The sequence below is a fragment of the Aquarana catesbeiana genome, linkage group LG11 (genome assembly GCF_042186555.1).
Source record: "Aquarana catesbeiana isolate 2022-GZ linkage group LG11, ASM4218655v1, whole genome shotgun sequence".
In the NCBI taxonomy this organism is placed as follows: Eukaryota; Metazoa; Chordata; class Amphibia; order Anura; family Ranidae; genus Aquarana; species Aquarana catesbeiana.
Genome location: NC_133334.1, coordinates 77,140,730 through 77,163,972, shown reverse-complemented (window position 1 = coordinate 77,163,972; position 23,243 = coordinate 77,140,730).

The following is a 23,243-nucleotide window of genomic DNA, read 5'->3' as shown; positions in this document are numbered from 1 at the left end:
CCAAAGTGGTGTCAAAAGTGTCCAATGTGTCCGCCATAATGTTGCAGTCATAATAAAAATCGCGAATTGCCGCCATTACTAATATAAAAAAAAATAATAATAATAATAAAAATGCTATAAATCTTTCCCCTATTTTGTAGACGCTATAACTTTTGGGCAAACCAATCAATATACGCTTATTGCGATTTTTTTTTACCAAAAATATGTAGAAGAATACATATCGGCCTAAACTGAGAAAAAAAATTAGTTTTTTTATATATTTTTGGGGAATATTTATTATAGCAAAATGTAAAAAAATATTGCTTTTTTTTCAAAATTGTCACTTTTTTTTTTTGTAGCGCAAAAAATAAAATCTGCAGAGGTGATCAAATACCACCAAAAGAAAGCTCTATTTGTGGGAAAATGAATGTCAATTTTGTTTGGGTACAATGTCGCACGACAGCGCAATTGTCAGTTAAAGTGATGCAGTGCCGTATCGCAAAAAGTGCTCTGGTTAGGAAGGGGGTAAATCCCTCCGGGGCTGAAGTGGTTAAAGTTTCATTGAACTCAGACTATGAAACACTCTCTTTACATGCTATATAACAGAGCGTTCATACTCACAAAGAGACTAAAGCAGTAAAGAGTATTCTACTGGTGTCTAGATAAGTGAAGAGGCACACTGGCAAACTGGGCCTTGTGGGAGTTGCAACCTCTGTGATCCCTGGTGCCAAGCTACTGCTCCACATTGCCTGATGATAAATATAACCATTTTTTCCATAGAACTCTCAGAAATAGATTTTCAGACAGACATGTCCAGACATCACCTCTACCCTTATCTGCAATACATGCCTGTGTCCCGCATAGCTCTCAACTGTCCCTTATTTGGAGGGACTGTCCCTCTTTCCTCCTCGTTTGTCCCTCATTTTTGGTCTGATCTATATAGTTGTATAGAAAATGCACTATTTATATTTCAAAAAGTGTTTCCCAGTGTTAAACCTTTCATCCAATTTCTAAAATGCTACATTTGTAAATTTCAAAAGCCAATATAAAGGAATAGTCGTGGTTTAAAAAAAGCACTTTTGGGTTTAACTAATCTTTTTTTTTCTATAATTTTCCTTTAAGGGGGCGTGGCAGGGGGTGTGCCCTGTGCCTACATACTTTTTGCGAATAGGTGTCTCTCGTTCCTATTGCAAGAAATTGGAAGGTATTGACATGGGATGTTGTTGTGGAAATTTTTATCAATGTATGTTGTCAGATGTCCCCCAGTGTCAGTTTTGCTGTAATACGCTCATGCGAGCGTATTTGCAGATACAGACGTTGGTGGAAGACCACTGGCTGCGGAAACCGTCCCGTGGACACGGCAGATCTGTTTGCTCTTTTAAGGATGTTCGTTCATGCCTCACCAAGAGACTGGCCACTTCATGGTGACCCCATTAACGCTCCTAGTAAGCAGATCTGCGTACATGGGAACCATAGCATAACCATACAAAATTATGGCCCACTGAGCCATGATAGACTATGGCTCGTGTCATTGGTAGCAGTGGAAGTGTGCACACGGTCGTGTTCAGAGCCATGTAAGTAGTGTTCAAATTGTTAGAGTCTCACAAGACGCTTGCTGCATAGCTCTGCACATGACCATCTGCACACGTCACTACTGGAATTCTATTTGAATATATACATGTGTGTGATTGGTTCTTTTGAAAGAATACAAGTGTCTGATTGGCTGATTCTGAAGCCACCACCTTCCTTTGTTATTCATATTTACAGTATAAATAAAGCAGTAGATCATTCTATTGCAGGATTCTGCTAAGCTCAGCGTGATACCAGCATCTGTTTGTGTTAGCCCTCATTTTCACGAGGTGGATCAGCTGCCACAGAGTCCGCCTCTGTCCGCCAGCTCAGCGGAGATCTCTCCATTGATCTCCACTGAGCCGGCGGATGACAGGTTCCTCTCTGCTCACTGAGCGGGGAGGGGCTTGTTGAGCACCGCTGGTCGCTATGGAGAGATAGACGAAAACGGACAGCATGTCTGTTTTCATCAGATCTCACCCGATCTGATCCGCCAGGGACGGATGTGAACGTAGGACCATCCGTCTGATTTTGGCGGATCGAACCGGGTCGGATGACAGCGGACATGTCTCCGCTGACATCCGACGCTCCATAGACTAACATGGAGCGCCTGTTCAGGTCCACCGACAAAACTGACACGCGGACCTGAACAGTCCGTTCGTGTGAAAGGGGCCTTACTTGGAGATATACAAGCGCGCTTTTCCCGGCATTATACAAGAGAGCTGTATTTGTGCTTTTAAGCGCAAAGAAATTATTTACTTATAGGAGAAGCTTAAAATTTCCAGGACAATGTACAGATATGGGTTTCATGTTGTGTACACATTACGCAGGTCATCTCTGAAACGTTGTATCCAATACTACACGTAAAACCTTTTGGATCAAACAAGTAGTAAATTGTAATACCAGACACGTTATCTCCTGTACGTGTTAACATGAATAATATATAAGATACAGTATGTAAGGTGGACAATCAAAAGTCTCTGTGATAGGTTTGAAGACCATTGGTATTCTATATATGATTGAAAGAAACTCATGTAGCCAGGGCCGCTGATAAGGCAGTACAGACAGCTCTCCTGTACTGGTCCCAGACCCCATCAGTTCAAAAGGGGGACCCGGGCGCATGTTGAGCAGGAGGTCTGGCTGTACTGTCTTATTGCAGACACCGATCCTCTTCTGCTTCCCCTTGCAGCGCTGCCAGCTTCTCCTCTTCTTTCTCCCTCTGGCTGCACTGCAGGAGAATTGGTTCTAATACATCCACACTTCCATCTGCTGTCCAAGCCCCCCTGTGCTTCTTTTCCCTGCAGCGCTGCTGGCTTCCCTCCTCTCCTCTCCTGCCGGAAGCTGCTGTGGGCACACAAGGGGATGTTTCAGGATAGAGAGTGGGGGAAGGGGGTGGTAAATATGTAATTTACTGGCCCCTTCCATTCGTGAATGAACACAGTGAGTGATCGGTACCAATCATCACTGAAGCATGGTGAACTGTGTTTACTATGCTTCAGTTTGTGAATAAGCAGGAGCTCTTCTTATTCATTCATCTGTGCAGCTGAGGCTACAGAAAAAGGCACTGAAATCTATATCCTCAATCACTTTTGGGGGAAGAGGGCATGTATGGGAAGGCTGTATGAGGCCCCGTGATTTCTATTAGCAGCCCTAGCTAAACAATTTCATGGAATCACATGGTTCAGATACATCTTCACTGAACATTTGAATTATTTAGCAAGTGGATATGACAAAAAGAGGGGCAACAGATTTGCTCTGTTGTGTAAATAGAAGTGTTGTGCCCCACTTTCTTGTAATTTTTATGTTTTGTATTGAACTGAATGAGTTATTATTTTTCGTAGTATGCTGACATCTATTGGTGGTTTTGGGCCACTGCAACGTCTTTAATAATGTTATTTTGATATTTTCCTCTGTCCCTCCCTCCTGTTAGACCCTGCTCAGAATTTTTTTTTTTACTCACCTCTAAATGCCTGTTGCTAGGAGGTCCCTCGTAGTCTGCCTCCTTCAGCGCCTGGGCTCCTGATGTCACTTCCCTCAGCGCGGGAATGGAGATCAGCTCTGCCCCCTCCCTCTTGTCAATTATCTAATACCCGTCACAGGTCCCAGATGATTGCGTGGCCAATCACGGCGCGCGGCACCGCCACAAGTCACAGCGGGGCGCCCACAGTTACAATGCCAGCGCCGCCGAGCGGAGGGGGAGACGAGCGAGGCTTCGTTCCCCCGCATCGCTGGACCCTGGGACGGGTAAGTGTCCAATTAAAAGTCAGCAGCTGCAGTATTTGTAGCTGCTGACTTTTAATTTTTTTAAGCGGAACTCCGCTTTAATATTTATTTCTCATTATAGTCATACCCACTCTCTTAGTATTATTATTATTATTTCATTTTCAATTCTATTGAAAGTTAATGGTATAGGTCTATATTATAGAGTAGTGTATATATTTAGGGGGGTTTTCTAAACATAGATTTACATTCTCCAATTCTATTTATGACTGTGGGGAGGGTTGATTAATACATAATTGATACTTTAGATTCTGTGCTAAAGTAGGGGTTATTGTACTCATGTAAGGGTTGATACTAAGGATTTTGCACAGGCTGAGCAGCACATATCGGGCATTGTCTTGACTGTGAATGTATTTAAATCTCCCTTTCCGTCTCCTCTTTACTCTATTATGAAAGAGTAACTCCACTTATGATAAGAAAAACACATTCCCCTCTGGGTGATCGATGTGCATTGCAAGGATTTTAACAAACTTTGTTGCAGATTCCTACCTTTTGTTATTGTTAAAAAATAGCTGTTTGTTTGTCTGTGCCCCAGTGCCGAGTGAATCTGTATGGGAGTGGTTTTATAATTATCAATCAGCTGCTGTACCTGCAGGGCTCTAATGAGGAAATTGGCACTGCCTGCATGCCTTTAGATATGATTTCGCTTTGGGAGTATCTTACCAAAAATGACATTTTTGTTGCAGGGGATGCTCAAAATCTGACTTGTATCTTAGTGCAGACTTATGGGAAAATCTGTGAACCAATCAGTCAGGCAGGAAATTACATTTTCAGGGGGGTGTTCTGTACACCATCTGTGTACAGAACACCTCCAGGTAGCCATATTGCATTTTACAGAAAATTACAGAACTGCAGGTTGAAAAGGAAAGGTAATTTCAATAGCATTCAATTACAATATGACTTGTGTCCCAAATTGTATAAGCTATATTATCATTTTTTTGTTTGCTAATGTTTTTTAGTGGAGTTACCCTTTACAGCCAATCCTTGGGTTAAACGTGTTAGTGAGAAGGAGCTCAGATGGGTGGATGTGACTTTTATCTTTTATTAAACTGATATATGGAAAATTTTGATGTGCAGTTTAAAGCAGAGTTCCATCCATTTTTTATATTTGCAGTCAGTCCCATGGACATCCTCACTGCTATTTTAAATGGCAATCATTGTTTTTTTTTCTCTAAATACTTTTTTTCTATGTTTTCATGCTGCACTTCTAGCTTCGGTCTAGGTGATTACGTCACAAGGTGGTTCCCATGAACTCCTGGGATATCAGCGTCACCTTTCCCAGGAGTCCAGACCGGAAATGACACAAACGGGAGGAGTTTGGTGCCATTGCTATGGCAACCTGTCCAGAATTAACATTGGCGCGCGGTGGCATTACTGTGCAAATGCGCGAGATCGGGAGGTGCATGCTGGGAAGCCAGCTGCCCCGAATCCCGGAAATGAAGACAAGCGGGCTTCAGATGCCCACAACAGCCGTGGACCCTGCCTGCTTTCGAGATCTGGTTGGTTTATAATAATTTATTAACCACTTGCCGAGCAGCCGCCGTCATTATACTGTGGCAGGTCGGCACGATCTCGTGAGCCGTCGTAGCTATAGGTCAGCTCGCAGGTTCGGGATAGCAGGCACGCGCACTTGCCCGCTGCACTGCGGGGTTGCCGATGCTCATGGCCAATGGTCGCGATGACCGCCGGCCACAAGCGATCGCGTTCACGAGAGTCAGAACAGGGATGTGTGTGCGTAAACACACGCATCCCTGTTCTGTTCTGTGAGGAGTGACAGATCGTGTGTTCCTAATAGCTAGGAATCACGATCTGTCATTTCCTCTAGGTCAGTCCCCTCCCCCTACAGTTAGAAACACACACAGGGAACATAGTTAACCCCTTGATCGCCCCCTAGTGTTAACCCCATTCCCTGACATTTTTACAGTAATCAGTGCATTTTTATAGCACTGATCGCTGTATGAATGCCAGTGGTTCCAAAAATGTCTCAAAAGTGTCCGATGTGTCCGCCATAATGTCGCAGTCCCAATAAAAATCGCAGATCGCCACCATTACTAGTAAAAAAAAATAATAATAAAAATGCTATAAATCTATCCCCTATTTTGTAGACGCTATAACTTTTGCGCAAACCAATTAATATACGTTTATTGCGATTTTTTTTTACAAAAAATATGTAGAAGAATACATATCGGCCTAAACTGAGAAAAAATTAACTTTTTTACAAAAAAATTGGGGATATTTATTATAGCAAAATATTGTTTTTTTTTTCAAAATTGTCGCTATTTTTTCGTTTATGGCGCAAAAAATAAAAACCGCAGAGGCGATCAAATACCACCAAAAGAAAGCTCTATTTGTGGGGAAAAAAAGGACGTCAATTTTGTTTGGGTGCAGCGTTGCACGTCCGCGTCTTTGTCATTTAAAGCGAAGCAGTGCCGAATCGCAAAAAAATGGCCCGGTCATTCAGCAGCCAAATCTTCCGGGACTGAAGTGGTTAAAAACAAAAAGGACCTCATTGCTGACATTATCCTAATGTTGCAGTGGAAGAAGTAACAATTACGGGGGGGGGGGGGGGGGGCTTTTCGAAAAAAAAATGGATTGGGGGACTGGAACTCCGCTTTAAATGCTCTTTTCCAAACAAAAATCAGCTAATCATAATGTTCAGGGACTGTTACGGTCCCCTGAATGAAAGGTAGGTCCAAACTGATTTTTTATTGCATGATGACATGGCAGAGTAGTGCTAGTGTGGCACACTTACACTGGCAGTTTTACTGTGCCCAGGCACGGGTCACCCCTTTGCTCTAATTCGTTTGTGTAGCCTGATTGGTTAGGTGTACTGTGCCTAGGACTGCTTGGAAGAGGTGATCCTGGGCACAGTTCACTTGTGGTCTGGAACAGTTTGCACTTTCTGAGTATGGAGCGGGGATCACTCTGGTGTGGATGACGTAAGTTTGCCTGGGAACATTTATTTTGTAGCACAGTGTGAGCGCAGGCCAGTGGGGAGGAATGACAATCAAACTTGGGTTTAGTTGAGTTCAACTCTGCCAAGTGTGAGAAATAGAAAAGGTGTTAGACTTTTGCCTTCAATTTCTGTGTTTTAATGTAACCTTATTCTATAGGTGTATAAGCCATGGTTTCTGGTTTCTATACAGGGAACTTTTTGTCCAAATAAACTTTTTAAACACAGTAACATCCTAGAGAGTGAAATACGCAGCACTGCAGACTGCATGTCACTACAGATTAAGCACAGAGACATCACTTGGCTCCTGGGGAAAGTCGGAACAGTGGAAACAGCATGAGTTCAAATGAGTCCTGGCAACTTTCAATCCTGAAAATTTCCGCTACCAGTGGACTGTTCTGTTGATTGATTATTCATGAAATGTAGGACTGGTGCTATTATTAGCTTGTTATATGACTGTACAGAATTCAAATGTTTATCTTGTATTTTATTTAAAGGGTATCTCCATCCACAATCGATATTCCAGTACTGAGAGGTCACTAGCGAGTTAAAGTAGAACTATAGGCAAAACTTTTTTTCATTTTGATTAGAGTAAGGCTCGATTCACACCTATGCATGTTGCTTTTGAGCGTTTTTGGAGGTTTTTTTTTCATGCTTGGCACGTTTTTGAGCCGCGTTTTTGCCGCGTTTTTGCCGCGTTTTTGCCGCGATTTGCGTTTTGCGTTCTTTTTTTTTTTTCATTTTTTTTTACAGTCTTAAAAAAAAATTACAAAAAAAAAAAAAAAAAAACGGCAAAAACGCACCAAAAACGCACCAAAAACGCATCAAAAACGCTGCAAAAACGGTGCACTTGCGTTTTTGATGCTTGTCCATTGAAAACCATTACATGCAAAACGCTGCTTTTTGCATGAAAAAAAGTCCCCGACCCTTTCCAAAAACGCAGAGATACAAAAAAGCATTGATGTGAACATGTTCCATAGAAACCCATGTTAAAAAATTCCCGTGCATTTCTGCAAAATGCAAAATGCATCAAAAAACGCGCTAGTGTGAATGGGGCCTTAGGGAGGGTTATAACCCCTGTCAGTTTATTTTCTTTGTACCATTGGGGAGATTTTAATTCACTTCCTGTCCCATAGCCAAAACAGGAAGTGGGAGGAAATCCCTGCAAATTAATAGAATCCCTTGGGAACACCCAGATCATTGGAACTAGTGTCCCCAATGATAGATTTCCCCTCTATTATTTATCAGGGGACAACCCAAAATTTGGGATTTTCTTTTACTTTTAATGACAATGGTAAACAGGACAAATAGAAAGGATGAATCTCCCTAACAGGGACACAGACAGCAATAAAACCTGACAGGTGTTCTAATCCCTCTCCACTCTATCCAAAACTAATATAAAAAATAGTTTTGCCTTTAGTTGTACTTTAAGTCACCATATTTTATTTGTTGGTCTCCTGGAAAAGATATTCTCATCAAAGGAAGTACAGAACTAAGGGTATTGAACTCACCTTTGTGGACTAATGTATGATGCTTATATACACTGAGCAAAATTATAAACGCAACACTTTTGTGTTTGCCCCTATTTATCAAGAGCTGAACTCAAAGATCTACAACTTTTTCTATGTACACAAAAGGCCTATTTCTCTTAACCTCCCTGGCGGTTTTCCCGAGTGTGGCTCGGGGTTAAAATTCAGTACCATTAGCGGTAACCCCGAGCCACACTCGGGATCGCATTGCAGGATCCTGGGGCGGCGTTACTTACCTTGTCCCCGGGATCCTGCGATGTCACCCGCAGTGTCCGAGGGCTCCGTCCTCCTCCGAAGCCTCTCCTTGCCAGGCTCCGTTCCCTGCGAGCGGCGCGACGCACGGGGGCGGAGCCTGGCGGCAAATTAAAAAAAAAGTAAAAATCATAACACATACAGTACTGTAATCTTACAGATTACAGTACTGTATGAAATGATTTCACATCCCTTTTGTCCCCAGTGCTTTGTCCCATGCCCTGCATGCAGTTTTATATGATATATACTGTTCTTTCTGCCTGGAAACTTGAGATTGTCCATAGCAACCAAAAAGTGTCCCTTTACGTCAAAAGTGGCTTTAGACCAGCTAGAAAACAGCGATAATAAATTAGAACACTTGCAGAATTGAGCGATAGTGAATTGTGGGGAAATTTATTTTATTACTATTTTTTTTTTTTTTTTTAATTATTTATTTTTATTTATTATATTATAATTTATGTTTTTGTGTTTCAAACCTTATCATACCCGGGATATCTACTAGACTCTGGTTTGGACAGATTTAAGTGTGTTATTGTTAAGATTTACAGACCTACAATATAAAACGCCAAATTTCCATGCAAAATAATGGTACCGCTTTCAGCACCTAAAATCCGAAATAATCATACCGCCAGGGAGGTTAAATACTGCTCACAAATATGTCTAAATCTGTATTAGTGAGCACATCTCCTTTGCCGAGATAATCCATCCACCTCACAGGTGTGGCATATCAAGATGCTGATTAGACAGCATGATTATTGCACAGGTGTGCCTAAAGCAGGCCATACATGGTCGAATTTTGATCAAATTTTCTTTTCAAAATCAGAAAGTTCATTTTTTTTGTGATCCGATGGTGCCACCATTGATTTTCGAAAATTCGGCCGACCAAGCCTTCAATTTCACCTCATGTTGCTACAGAAAAGAATTTTCATGGCTGGGAATCTTCTTTTCTCTCTGTAAATTTTCTTTTCTTATTACATTTCTCACACAATTCTCCCATCATTGATTAGAAAATCGTTAGTTTTTCTAAAAATTTCCAACATGTCCGATTCCTCAAATTTGATTGCCTCATGAAAATCGGCCGCTGCTGCAGCCCACTAATGGTGCGAAATTCGTACGAAAATTCTTAGATACAATTTTCTAAAGAAAATTCTTTTGAAATTCAAACCATGTATGGCCAGCATTAGGCTGGCCACATTAAAAAAAAGGCCACTCTACAGGAAAAAGTGTATCTTTATGACACAACACAATGCCACAGATGTTGCAAGTTTAAAGGAGAGTGTACAATTGGCATGCTGACTGCAAGAATGTCCACCAGAGCTGTTGCCCTTGAATTGAATGTTCATTTCTCTACCATAAGCCGTCTCCAATGGTGTTTCAGACCATCAGACCTGTGTCATGCCAACGTTTCATTTTGGCAAAATTGTGAGTGAGTCCACTCCCTAAAGAAGAAGAAGCAATCCCACCCATAAATGGTCTCAGGATGCTTTACTGTTGGCATGATGCAGGACTGATGGTAGTGCTCACCTTTTCTTCTCCATACTCACACCTGCCTGATGCCATTCCTGAGCAAGCTCTGCACTGGTGGTGCTCCGATCCCTCAGCTGAATCAACTGTACAAGGCAGTCCTGGCTCTTGCTGGACTTTCTAGGGGGCCCTGAAGTCTTCTTCACAAATGCAGTGGATTTATTTTATTTTTTGTATGGGATTAACAACTTCAATACAGGGCACTTATACACTTTCCTGCCCAGACCAATTTTCAGCTTTCAGCGCTGTTGCACTTTGAATGACAATTGCGCGGTCATACAACACTGTACCCAAACTAAATTTTTATCATTTTGTTCCCACAAATAGAGCTTTCTTTTGGTGGTATTTGATCACCTCTGGGAATTTTATTTTCTGCTAAACAAATTTAAAAAAATCAAGAATTTTGAAAAAAATTGTTTTTTTTTGTTTCTGTTACAAAACTTTGTAATTAAGTTTTCTCCTTAACTGATGGGCACTGATGGGGCTGCACTGACGGGCACTGATAAGGCGGCACTGATGAGGCGGCACTGATGAGGTGGCACTGATGATGGGCACTAATATGCAGCACTGATGGAGCACTGATAAGCACTGATAGGTGGCACTGATATGCAGCACTGATGGTACACATAGGTGGCATGGATGGGCACTGATAGGCGGCCAAACAATAATGCCTACCAATCAGTGATGCCCATTGTGGGCACTGATTGGCATCCATTGTGGGCACTGATTGGCATCCCTGGTGGTGGTCAATATAAAATATGTTGGTGCGCTTATCAAACTATCCCCATCTGTTGGAGTGGTGCTTATATATAAAATCCTAAACTATAAAAATACCCTGTGGTTTCTGCGGTAAAATCGATTGTAATTGTCTGTCAGCTAAAAGAAGTGACCAATGCCTTTTGATAATCTGTTCAATTTGTTTATGTTGTGTATTAAAATTCATAATTAAGGGAATTTCTTGATATTGTTTAGACTCCTTTACTTTATCCTGTATAAGTTTCTCCCGTGGAATATCATATACTTCCTGTATTTTATCTTCTTTAAAGTTTTTCTTATATCCTTTACTTGTAAATTTATTTCCTATAATTTTTGCTTGTTCCAAATAATCATTTTGGCTGGAATAGTTCCTTCTCAGATGTATCAGATGGCCTTTAGGTATGTTAATAAGCCAGGGTTCATGGTGGCAACTGTCTACCGGTATATAACTGTTCCTTTCCACAGGTTTGAAGAAAGTTTTTGTAGTTAGTATTCCCTGTTCTTGACATATTTCCAGATCAAGGAAGTGAACCTTTTCATTACTAATTTCATAAGCAAGTTTAATATTTTTCAGATTATTATTTAATTTTTCAAAAAATTGTACCAAATTATTTTCATCCCCCTTCCATATGACTATACAGTCATCTATAAACCTTCTGTAAAGGATCAAAGCAGGAAGGTCAGTGTATATGGCCCGTTCCGTTCCTCCCACTTCGCCATAAATATATTTGCAACACTTGGTGCATACTTAGCACCCATCCCAATGCCATTCAATTGCCTATAATATATTTTGATTGATATATTTATTTGAACCTATTCACTTTACTGATTGTGATATCAGGGTATATGTTTTTTGATGCATTTTTTTGCATTTATTCACTTTATTGATTGATTATTTATTTGCACTTATTCACTTTACTGATTATATCAGGGTATTTTTATGGTTTAGGATTTCATATATAAGCACCACTCCAACAGATGGGGAGAGTTTTATAAGCGCACCAACATATTTTATATTGATTTATAGCAACAGGTGTCACAGCACTAATTGGTTGGTTGCAGCTTACACATTTCTTTTTGGTGTTTTCTTATTTTATAGAGAATCCACATCAGCACTTTAGTTTTCTTTTTTCACATACCTGGTGGTGAGCATACCTGGTGGTCCAGTGTGGGCATCCTTGGGGAGCTGCGCTGATAAACAACCAGCACAGACCCCCCCTGTCAGAGGAGCAGCCGATCGGCTCTCTTCTACTCGCGTCTGACAGATGCGAGTGAGGAAAAGCCGATCACCAGCTCTTCCTGTTTACATCGTGATCAGCCGTGATTGGACACGGCTGATCACATGGAAAAAAGTCTCCGTCAGAGATCGGAGTTGCGGTGTGTCAGACTGACACACCGCAACAACGATCGCCATGATGCACGTCCCCGGGGGCTCGCAGCGGCTTGATATCCTGCTGGACGTCATATGACGCCCGGTCAGGATATTGAAACCACTTTGCCTATGTCATATTGCTATATGGCGGGCGGCAAGTGGTTAAGTTAATTTTTATGGCAAAGAGGGACTTTGCAAATAATTGTATTTCATCTGATCGCTCTTTATAGCATTCTGGATTATATGCAAATTGCCATCATAAAAACTGAGGCAGCAGACTTTGTGAAAATGTATTTGTGTCATTCTCAAGACTTTTGGCCACGGCCGTATAATATGCAGGTCAATTAACTTACTTTGTCCAAAGATAAAATATCAGTTCTGAGCAAATCTACAATAAGCTTGTGAAGATAATTGCAGTGAGAGTAGACAACTTTTAAAATGTTGTAATATGTACTTCATAACAGTAGATAGTCTCTGCCATTGCTGATGTATGAATAAATGAACAGAGTTAGATGTTAGGTTTACAATACATCTGGTCAGGGTACACTAATGGGCAGTACATGTGTCCATGCATTCTAGGCATGTGGCAGCCTAATAATAGTACAGCCCATATAAAACTGATTTATTTGTGTCTAACACCCTCCTAGTTAGGCTGCAAGGTTTGGTTTGGCAAATTTAGTCCTTTGCCCCTTCTGTAATTGGAGGAGCTGTTAGAAATCATGGGGCCCCAGAGTGCCTACCTGAGAGGGCCCTGCTCCCCCCCCCCCCCCCCCCCCGCAGAAAAATACACTAAAATCATTCTTATATGACATATTTACCAGCCCCTCCCCCCGTGCTCTGCCCTGAAACACCCCCTTGTGTGCCAGCAACAACTGCCGGCGGAAAAGTAGAGCAGGGAAGCTGCCAACGCTGTGGGAAAATGGGGTGAACAGGGAGGCCCGGAAAGCAGGGGGATGGGGGTGCGGATCCTAGAACTGATGCCTCTACAGCACAGCTGGAGGGAGGGAGCATTGGAGAAGCAGGCAGCGCTGAATGGGGAGGCAGAAGAGGATAGGTGTCTGCAGTAAGGCAATACAGCTGGTCCTCCTTCTCAGTAGGTGCCTGGGCCCCCCATTTGATCTGATGGGGCCCAGTACAGGAGGGCTGGCTGTACTGCCTTATCAGCGGCCCTCTCTCTAATCAATGGAGCCGTATGTGATTGCTTGCTTTAGGCTGTTCTGGGTTGTGCATGCTAGAGGTTTGATTGCTTCCCCTTCTTTTTCTGGAGACTTCTAGAATCTAGTGGGTGGGGAAGTCAACTGGGCAGCCGGAATATTAACGCAGCTCCAGCCAATCCCTGGGGAGATGAGCCCAGATGTTGGTTGGAGAGTATATAAATAGTTTGTAACCAGAAAGAGCAAGTTTCTTTGCCCCAGGGGGAGAGGTTGCCAGCCAGAAGGGTTGTCAAGACGGTAACAAGACACTGGTCACCGCCCACACCCATAACTGGCCTTCACAGTAAGGAGCACATGGAGGGCATATACATACAAGAAAAAGACAATTCCATAGCTCAACTCACCAACCAGTCTGCTGACCAACCAAATTTACCTGTCTAACCGTATGTTAAAGGCAGGGGTTTAGTTAGCACACATTTGCAAACGCATGTGAAAGCTGCAAGGCCTCGTCAAGGCACCCTGTATTACTTGCAGTCCTAACACTAAATTTATAAGTGTCTCCACAGTGGAAGCACATGCATTGAATGGATAGGTGTGAGACAGGTGAGCCAGGAGGCCGCCCTAGCCCCCTTAAAGGGACAGGACACACACTGGACACCCAGCAATAGCAGCAGAGGCGTCCAGTGTGTCCCCGACCCAAATATACAAACGGTAACAAGACACTGGTCACCGCCCACACCCATAACTGGCCTTCACAGTAAGGAGCACATGGAGGGCATATACATACAAGAAAAAGACAATTCCATAGCTCAACTCACCAACCAGTCTGCTGACCAACCAAATTTACCTGTCTAACCGTATGTTAAAGGCAAGGGTTGTCAGGGTTGTCAAGGGTTGTCAGCCCTTCCTGGCCATCCTGCGGGGGTCCAGCCTGTCTCACTGAGGTCCCAGCTGCATTAAAAGGGGGGCCTATCCCGCTACTTTGGGAGCTAAAGAGGGGTGCCACTGAGGATCTCATTTGGGAGCTTTACAGAGGTGCTTGCCTGTCTGAGTATTGGGAAGACATCTAAACTTTATGGAGACTCTAGTAAGAAACTAAAATTTTTTAAAAAGTGCACTGCAACTGTATCACTTGGTACCGCCGTACCATGTAATCTGATGCAGGCAAACACACAGGGGTTGATTTATCAAAACTGGAGAGTACAAAATCTGGTGCAGCGCTCCATAGAAACCAATCAGCTTCCAGGTTTTTTTTTGTCAAAGCTTGATCGAACAATCTGAAGTTAGAAGCTGGTTGACTACCATGCACAGCTGCACCAGATTTTGCACTTTCCAATTTTAGTAAATCAACCCCTGTGCGTTTGCTTGTATCAGATTGCATGGTACTGAGGTACCAAGTGATTAAGTTGCAGTGCATCTTTGAAAGTAGTGCATGCACTACCTTTGGTGTGATCCAGTGAGATTTTAGCCCATTCAAATAAATGGACTGAAAATGGCACCGTTTGTGTTTGTTGTGTTTGTAATCTGCATTTGGGGTGTCGTTAGGAATACATTGACACACCAGAAGATCACGAGAAACGCACACGAACACGTGTTTCCTGCACCGGTTTCTGGTGAGATTAAGCCCTAAAACTAGCCTTTCACCCAAAATACAAAGTGCCCTTATTAAATACTGCCCCCCCCCCCACCACCACCACCACCACCCTTATGGTAAACTGTTGCAATCCACTAAAACAAAAACAAACAAAAAAAAAGAGTAAATGTAAAATTATACTTATGTTACATGGATGGCAGCATTTTGGCATAGGTAGGGAGTAGTATTTAAAAGTGGAACTAAGCTCTTCTAATCAACATTAACTATTTTTGATCCTTATGCTGCTAGCATTAGTAAATAGGAAGACATTTTTTATTTAAATAGTTCAGACTTTATTTTTTACATTTCTTCAGTTGTTTCCTGGTTTCTAGCCTAGGCCAAAATAATGTCATACATCCCAGGAGTCTCCATGGGCATTATTCTTTCATCTAGAGGAGTGGCGTTCTCAGCTAAGCACAACCTCCTGCCTGCATGTCTGAGCTAAGGGCAGATGGATTCCAGGAGGTAAATGCTACATTAATCATCTACCCTTACTCGAGGTGGCCATGGCTAGAAATGCTGAGGGGGGATTGTTTTTAAAAGTGATTTCTTAACAAAATAAATCATGGAGACATGGCTGGACTACTTTGCTTTGAATAATAAAAATATATGAAATGGCATCTTCAGTTTGTGGTGCTCAGATACAGTTAAGCTCTGCTTTAATAGATGTACCTTACATTTATGGGTGCAAGGGCTGCATTAAACAACAGTTTTGAGCAGGGTGGATTTGATTTTAATCGATTTAAATCACAATTTAAATCACTAGTAAAAGGGATTGATTTAAATCAACTCAATTTAAATCATAAGCAACTGTCATCTCAGTCCTGCAGCTCCTCCTCTGACCCACTGTTGACTCACCGACAGTCCCAATTACTGTAATGGGATGGCTGGTGATGCGGCAGTGACACAAAGTGAGGGATGTGGCGGCAGCAGCTGAGTGGATGCCCGCTAACAGGCGCTGCCATGATGGATCTGAAATGACAGGTGCTCTTTAAATGTAAGGACTCATTCTTGTTGGTAGTTAGAATCTTGAATATTTGCAAATAAAATGAAGGTTTCCTATTTAGAATAATAAGCCGTCAGGTTAGTTAAACATCAATATCAGAACCGATTCAATCATACAGTTTGTAGTGTACACAGATTTGCAGAACAATGGGATAAAGGAATATTCTTGAACTTTGTTTAATCTCATGTTTACTGTGAAATTGTGTGAATGCATCAATGCAGTGCATGTTATCTCAGCTTGCAAAGTTTGGATTCATTGAAGGAGTTTGCCAAAAATGTAAATATTGTAGAATATACAGCCTCATGCTACATAACTAAGCTCCATTTCATGCTGAATAAACTAAATTTGTAAAGTATCTTAAATAGAAAACTATTTTTGGATACATTTTTAATCCAAAAGCATTTTATTAAAATACATTTGATAAAAATAAAAAATAAATTGATTTAAATAAAAAAAATCTGATTTTTTTCAATCAAATTTATTTTAATAAAATGCTTTTTGATTTTTATCCACCCTTGAGTAAAGTTGTTAGAAACTGGTATGCCGTGCTCTCTGAAGCTGAGCAGCAATGCCCTACAGCATTACTTTCAAAATTTGAAGCCAGGCTGTAATTAGACAATCATATAAATCAATCATTTAGGTGCAAAGTCCATCTTAAAATGTACCTATATACAAAAGTTAACAAAAGATAGGGATGGCAAAAAAAATATTAACAGAAGGACGAAATTCATTTTTTTAATGAAATACTGTAAATGCTGCTTGCAGTCCCACTGGTCACATGTGTGAAGGCCTAGGCTATTGGTGTGGTTGGGATTTGGGTGGTTGTGAAATCTGCTGAAGGGAATAATTTTAGCCTTTCTTTTACTCTTTGCACAAACCAAAAAGATTAAATAAATATCCTAATTTTATATCGCCCATTTCTATGTAATGCTATTGATTCAGTTGTTAACATACACCTACCCTGAAAACCAGCAGGTGCCCAGCAGTTTCTATATTTTGTTGGTTTATCAACAGTGTACACTGATTAATTCTGTGGGGTTAGGGGTAATAAAGCTGGAGATGTGTGAAGATAAGCGGTTATTTATAAAGGCTATTGCTTCATTATATATTCTCTCTGTACTTGTGTGGCGTGGGTGTACTCCAGGCAGCCAATTCACAGGTAAAGCCAGACAAGTGACTCCAGATAGATAATCTGCTGGATCCTCACCCACAATCAATGGCTCATATATATGCAAGATAAAAGGTTCCACATAGTGCAGTATTGTAAAAACTTCCATTTTATTAAAAAAAGTATTGCACTTACATTATATCAGCAGTAAAACAGCATGTATCGTATCCAAAACCACAAACAGGTCAGTTTCCAACATCAAAGATGGCCGACCAGTGATCGTGCATGCACTGTAGCGTACAGTCAGGACCATAAATATTGGGACATCGACACAATTCTAAGCTTTTTGGCTCTATACACCACCACAATGGATTTGAAATGAAATGAAAAAGATGTGCTTTAACTGCAGACTTTCAGCTTTAATTTGAGGGTATTTACATCCAAATCAGGTGAACGGTGTAGGAATTACAACAGCTGGGACAGATTAACAATCATGCATCAAACTTTCACTTTTTAATACTTGGTTGCAAATCCTTTGCAGTCAATTACAGCCTGAAGTCTGGAACGCATAGACATCACCAGACACTGGGTTTCATCCCTGGTGATGCTCTGCCAGGCCTCTACTGCAACTGTCTTCAGTTTCTGCTTGTTCTTGGGGCATTTTCCCTTCAGTTTTATCTCCAGTAAGTGAAATGCATGCTCAAATGGATTCAGGTCAGGTGATTGACTTGGCCATTGCATAACATTCCACTTCTTTCCCTTAAAAAACTCTTTGGTTTCTTTCGCAGTATGCTTCGGGTCATTGTCCATCTGCACTGTGAAGTGCCGTCCAATGAGTTCTGAAGCATTTTGCTGAATATGAGTAGATAATATTGCCCGAAACACTTCAGAATTCATCCTGCTGCTTTTGTCAGCAGTCACATCATCAATAAATACAGGAGAACCAGTTCCATTGGCAGCCATACATGCCCACGCCATGACACTACCACCACCATGCTTCACTGATGAGGTGGTATGCTTTGGATAATGAGCAGTTCCTTTCCTTCTCCATACTCTTCTCTTCCCATCACTCTGGTACAAGTTTATCTTGGTCTCATCTGTCCATAGGATGTTGTTCCAGAACTGTGAAGGCTTTTTTAGATGTTGTTTGGCAAACTCTAATCTGGCCTTCCTGTTTTTGAGGCTCACCAATGGCTTACATCTTGTGGTGAACCCTCTGTATTCACTCTGGTGAAGTCTTCTCTTGATTGTTGATGTTGACACACATACACCTACCTCCTGGAGAGTGTTCTTGATCTGGCCAACTGTTGTGAAGGGTGTTTTCTTCACCAGGGAAAGAATTCTTCGGTCATTCACCACAGTTGTTTTCCATGGTCTTCCGGGTCTTTTGGTGTTGCTGAGCTCACCGGTGCGTTCTTTCTTTTTAAGGATGTTCCAAACAGTTGATTTGGCCACACCTAATGTTTTTATTATCTCTCTGATGGGTTTGTTTTGTTTTGTCAGCCTAATGATGGCTTGCTTCACTGATAGTGACAGCTCTTTGGATCTTATATTGAGAGTTGACAGCAACAGATTCCAAATGCAAATAGCACACTTGAAATGAACTCTGGACCTTTTATCTGCTCCTTGTAAATGGGATTATGAGGAAATAACACACACCTGGCCATGGAACAGCTGAGCAGCCAATTGTCCCATTACTTTTGGTCCCTTAAAAAGTGGGAGGCACATATACAAACTGTTGTAATTCCTACCCCGTTCACCTGATTTGGATGTAAATACCCTCAAATTAAAGCTGAAAGTCTGCAGTTAAAGCACATCTTGTTTGTTTCATTTCAAATCCATTGTGGTGGTGTATAGAGCCAAAAAGATTAGAATTGTGTCGATGTCCCAATATTTATGGACCTGACTGTATGTGCTTGACTCCTCCTTACGCATATCATCAGATGTGACGTCATCAGTGCCTCTGACGTCACCTCTGACAAAATGTGTAGGGCGGAGTCACGCATACATGCTACAGCGCATGCGTAATTGCTACTTGGCCATCTTTGATGTTGGAAATGTACCTGTTTGCGGTTTTGGATGAGATACATGCTGTATTACTGCTGGTATACTGTGAAATACTTTTTTTTTTAAAACAGGATGTTTTTACAATACTGCACTATGTGGAGTCTTTTATCTTGCATATATATGCCCCATTGATTGCGGATGAGGACACCTGTCTGGCTTTACCTGTGAATTGGCTGCCTGGAGTCACCCGAGTTGATGTTCAAGTTTCCATTATTGGATCCATTGATTGCTAGAGTGCTCCTTGTCCTCCTTGGCTTTCTGATAAGCTCCTAGTGTGGATATGTCCTGGGTGTCACATTTGCTGTTGCTGGATCCCTTTCTTACTTGGCACGGAATTTCATATGGTACTTTCTTCAATTCAATTTTTTTTTTCAAAATTTTTTCACAAAATTTTCATTCTACAAATTAGCATTTTTTGATTGTATGTGTGCACTTTCACCAGTGGTGGCAGCTCCATTAGGGGCACAGGGGAGCCCCCCTAATCCATGCGCCCAGCCCCTAATCTACATGCAGGGCGCTGGACGCATGAATTTCATGATTACAGGCTGGGGCTCTAATTGGCTTCAAAAAAGGCGTCCTGAGCCCACCCTGTTGTGTGACATTAGCAAATTTATATCAGCTAATGTCTTCCTGCTTCTCCTCATGGCCAATCAGGTAACAGGTCTTAAGACCCGATTGGCCAGGGAGTCTTAGGACTCTCGGCCAATCGGGTCTCAGGACCCACTTCCTGTTCGGTCGGGAGGAGAAGCAATGCCTGCAACGAGTGCTGCCCGGGAGGGAAGAGTCGGAGCAGACGGATGCAGACGGAGAGGACGGGTTGTTCTGATTGCAGATGGGAGGTTGAGCGGGAGCTGGTGCAGAGAGCAGGGACCAGTGTGAATTCTGAGGCAGGCCCGTGCACTGGGGTGGTGGCGGTGGTGGTATGTGTGAGTGAGGGGGGGCAGGTTTGTTTGCCACCCCCCCAAAATATTTAGCAGCAGCCGCCACTTACTTTCACATATGCCTTTATTGAGCACATTCTGGACTATTATATTTATTTGAATCATATGTTGTTCATTTATTGTATTACTTTATTACACTGTTTGATATAGGGCTGCACTCTTTTTCCACTTGTTGTCATATGCCTAGTGTCAAAGGTATAGTGTTCAGCTGCTGATTATATTATCCAAGTGTAACAAGGTCCCAGGGCCCAAGAGGCCTAATGGTGACTTCAAGGGTTAAGGAGAGCTGACATCCTTCCATGTAGAGTGGGTTACCAGGCATGGTGGGTGTAATACAAGCTGAAGTGATGGGCGCCAGACACTTTTTGAATGTAAAGAGATTTATTGTCTCTTGAACAAGAATTGTGGAAGAGAGGTTTAGGGCCAGGACACCCTTAAGTAGATGCAATGACAATTGGCAGACTCAGAGATTTCTATAGGTAGACAACTATACAGTGAAAGCCCTCCAGCCGCACACCACTTCTGTATAGGTAGGACCGCTGTCTCCTATGGCAACAAATCTTGTAACAGTCACAAACGATAGTTGTATTTAACTATTGGTAACACAAATAGTTTTCCTCACACTCTACAGTCTCTTACTGTAGGTCTTCACTCACCGAGCTCCCAGTCTCTCACTAGACTCTTGGACCCAATCGCAACTGGATCCTCTGAGCTCTTCCACTTCCATGACTCAGTATCTTCCTCAAGCGTCACCCCGGCTGAACCGTTACTCTTGGTTGGACTCCAATCCTGCAGTCCCAACCCTGCGCTGCTTCTCCTGCTTCTGGATAGGCCCTCAGACAGCCTAACAGCCAGATGTCCCTGGGATAGGCCACAGGCTTCCGGCCTAGCAGCCCAGGGCAGCATAACACATGTCCACCCAGACAGCCATCCAGGTGGCACAGAACCCCCAATAACCTGACTCCACCCAAATAACTAGGCTCTCCCAGTAGGCCAAGGGACTAAAGAAACCTCCGCCAATTGGCTAAGACACCCCATCCATTTATAACCTGACCTTGCTAAGCCCTTGTCTAGCTAATGTCACCAGCATACCGCCACCTAGCAACAGAAGAGAGAAGTTGCAGCAAGTCCAGAAATAGAGAGGAATCAGTGGAATTACTAACAACCAAAGCAACTACCGCCTAGCAAACTAAAATTATTAGCAACCCTGTTTAAACACCAGGGTGCTACACAAGCGCAGATATCCTTTTTTTAACCTTTTTAGCTTGACAGAACCCATGAAATAACTTTCAGCTCTCATGGAACCTCTTCTAAAAATGATTATGCCTACAGCTCACATTACGTTAGCTTGATCAGGAACTTGTACAAGGTTTTATATCCCCAGAAAAATCACCTTGTTGATGAGGATAGAGACGTCCTCCCACAAGCCCAGCCTGGTGGTTGTGGGCAGGGCCAGATTTATAAGGGGGCAACGGGAGCAATTGCCTCGGGAAATAATATTTTGCCAGCCATCATCTGTAAAACTCTGGACTGGTATGTTACATCATACTGGTATGTTACATGACCGCGCAATTGTCAGTTAAAGTAATGTAGAGCTGAAAATGGCCTGGCCGGAGCTAAGGTGGTTTTATATACTATATATAAATATATATATATATATATATATATATATATATATATATATATATATATATATATATATATATATATATATCCAAACGTAGAAAGTACTGAGTCCTGAAGTCAGTAGGAGTTCAGTAATAACATCTATATTGGTGTTAAATTAAACCCTGATGTATATGAATCACACAGATGAAGTGCATTGTACACCTTAGTCATCTTAAAGATCTGTGTAATTCATATATGTGTTAGATTTTAAAGGTGTGAAGTTGCCAGCTACCTCTGTTTGTCATATCAGTCAGTGCGGAGAACACTTTGCTTTATAAGACTGCATGCACACGGGTGTATTAAAATAACTCCATCTATGCTGGATCTTTCTTATAGGAGTTGGCATTAAAAATGCTCATTCTGGCGTGTATTTATACATGTTTATATGCATAAGGTGTTCAAAATATTTGTTTGTTTTAGCCACTAGAATAAAACTATGTGCATAAATTATGCCAGTACACTTCTCTATGAACGCAGGTTTGGGGCATTTTTTTTTTATGCCCCTAAACACTGCTCTAGAATACAAATCCAAACACTACAATATGCATGGACACAGTGTCTAATTAACCACTTGCCTACTGGGCACTTTTACCCCCTTCCTGACAAGGCCAAATTTCAGCTTTCACCGCTGTCGCACTTTGAATAACAATTTCACGGTCATGCAACACTGTACCCAAATGACATTTTTATCATGTTTTTCACACAAATAGAGCTTTCTTTTAGTGGTATTTACCACCAATGGGTTTTTTATTTTTTGCTAAATTTTTTGCTAAACAAATGACAAAAGATCGAACATTTTGAAGAAAAAAATAAACTTTTGAGTTTTTTTAGTTTGTTATACAATTTTGCAAACAGGTAATTTTTCTTCTTCACTGATGTGCGCTGGTGAGACTGCACTGATGGGCTCTGATGGGTGGCACTGATGGGCATTGATAGGCTGCACTGATGGGCACTGATAGGTGACACTGATGGGCATTGATAGGCTGCACTGATGGGCACTGATGGGCTCTGATGGGTGGCACTGATGGGCATTGATAGGCTGCACTGATGGGCACTGATAGGTGACACTGATGGACATTGATAGGCTGCACTGATGGGCATTGATAGGCTGCACTGATGGGCACTGATAGGTGGCACTCATGGGCATTGATAGGCTGTGCTGATGGGCACTGATAGGTGGCACTGATGGACACTGATAGGTGGCACTGATGGGCATTGATGGGCACTGATAGGTGACACTGATGGGCATTGATAGGCTGCACTGATGGGCACTGATGGGCTCTGATGGGTGGCACTGATGGGCATTGATAGGCTGCACTGATGGGCACTGATAGGTGACACTGATGGACATTGATAGGCTGCACTGATGGGCATTGATAGGCTGCACTGATGGGCACTGATAGGTGGCACTCATGGGCATTGATAGGCTGTGCTGATGGGCACTGATAGGTG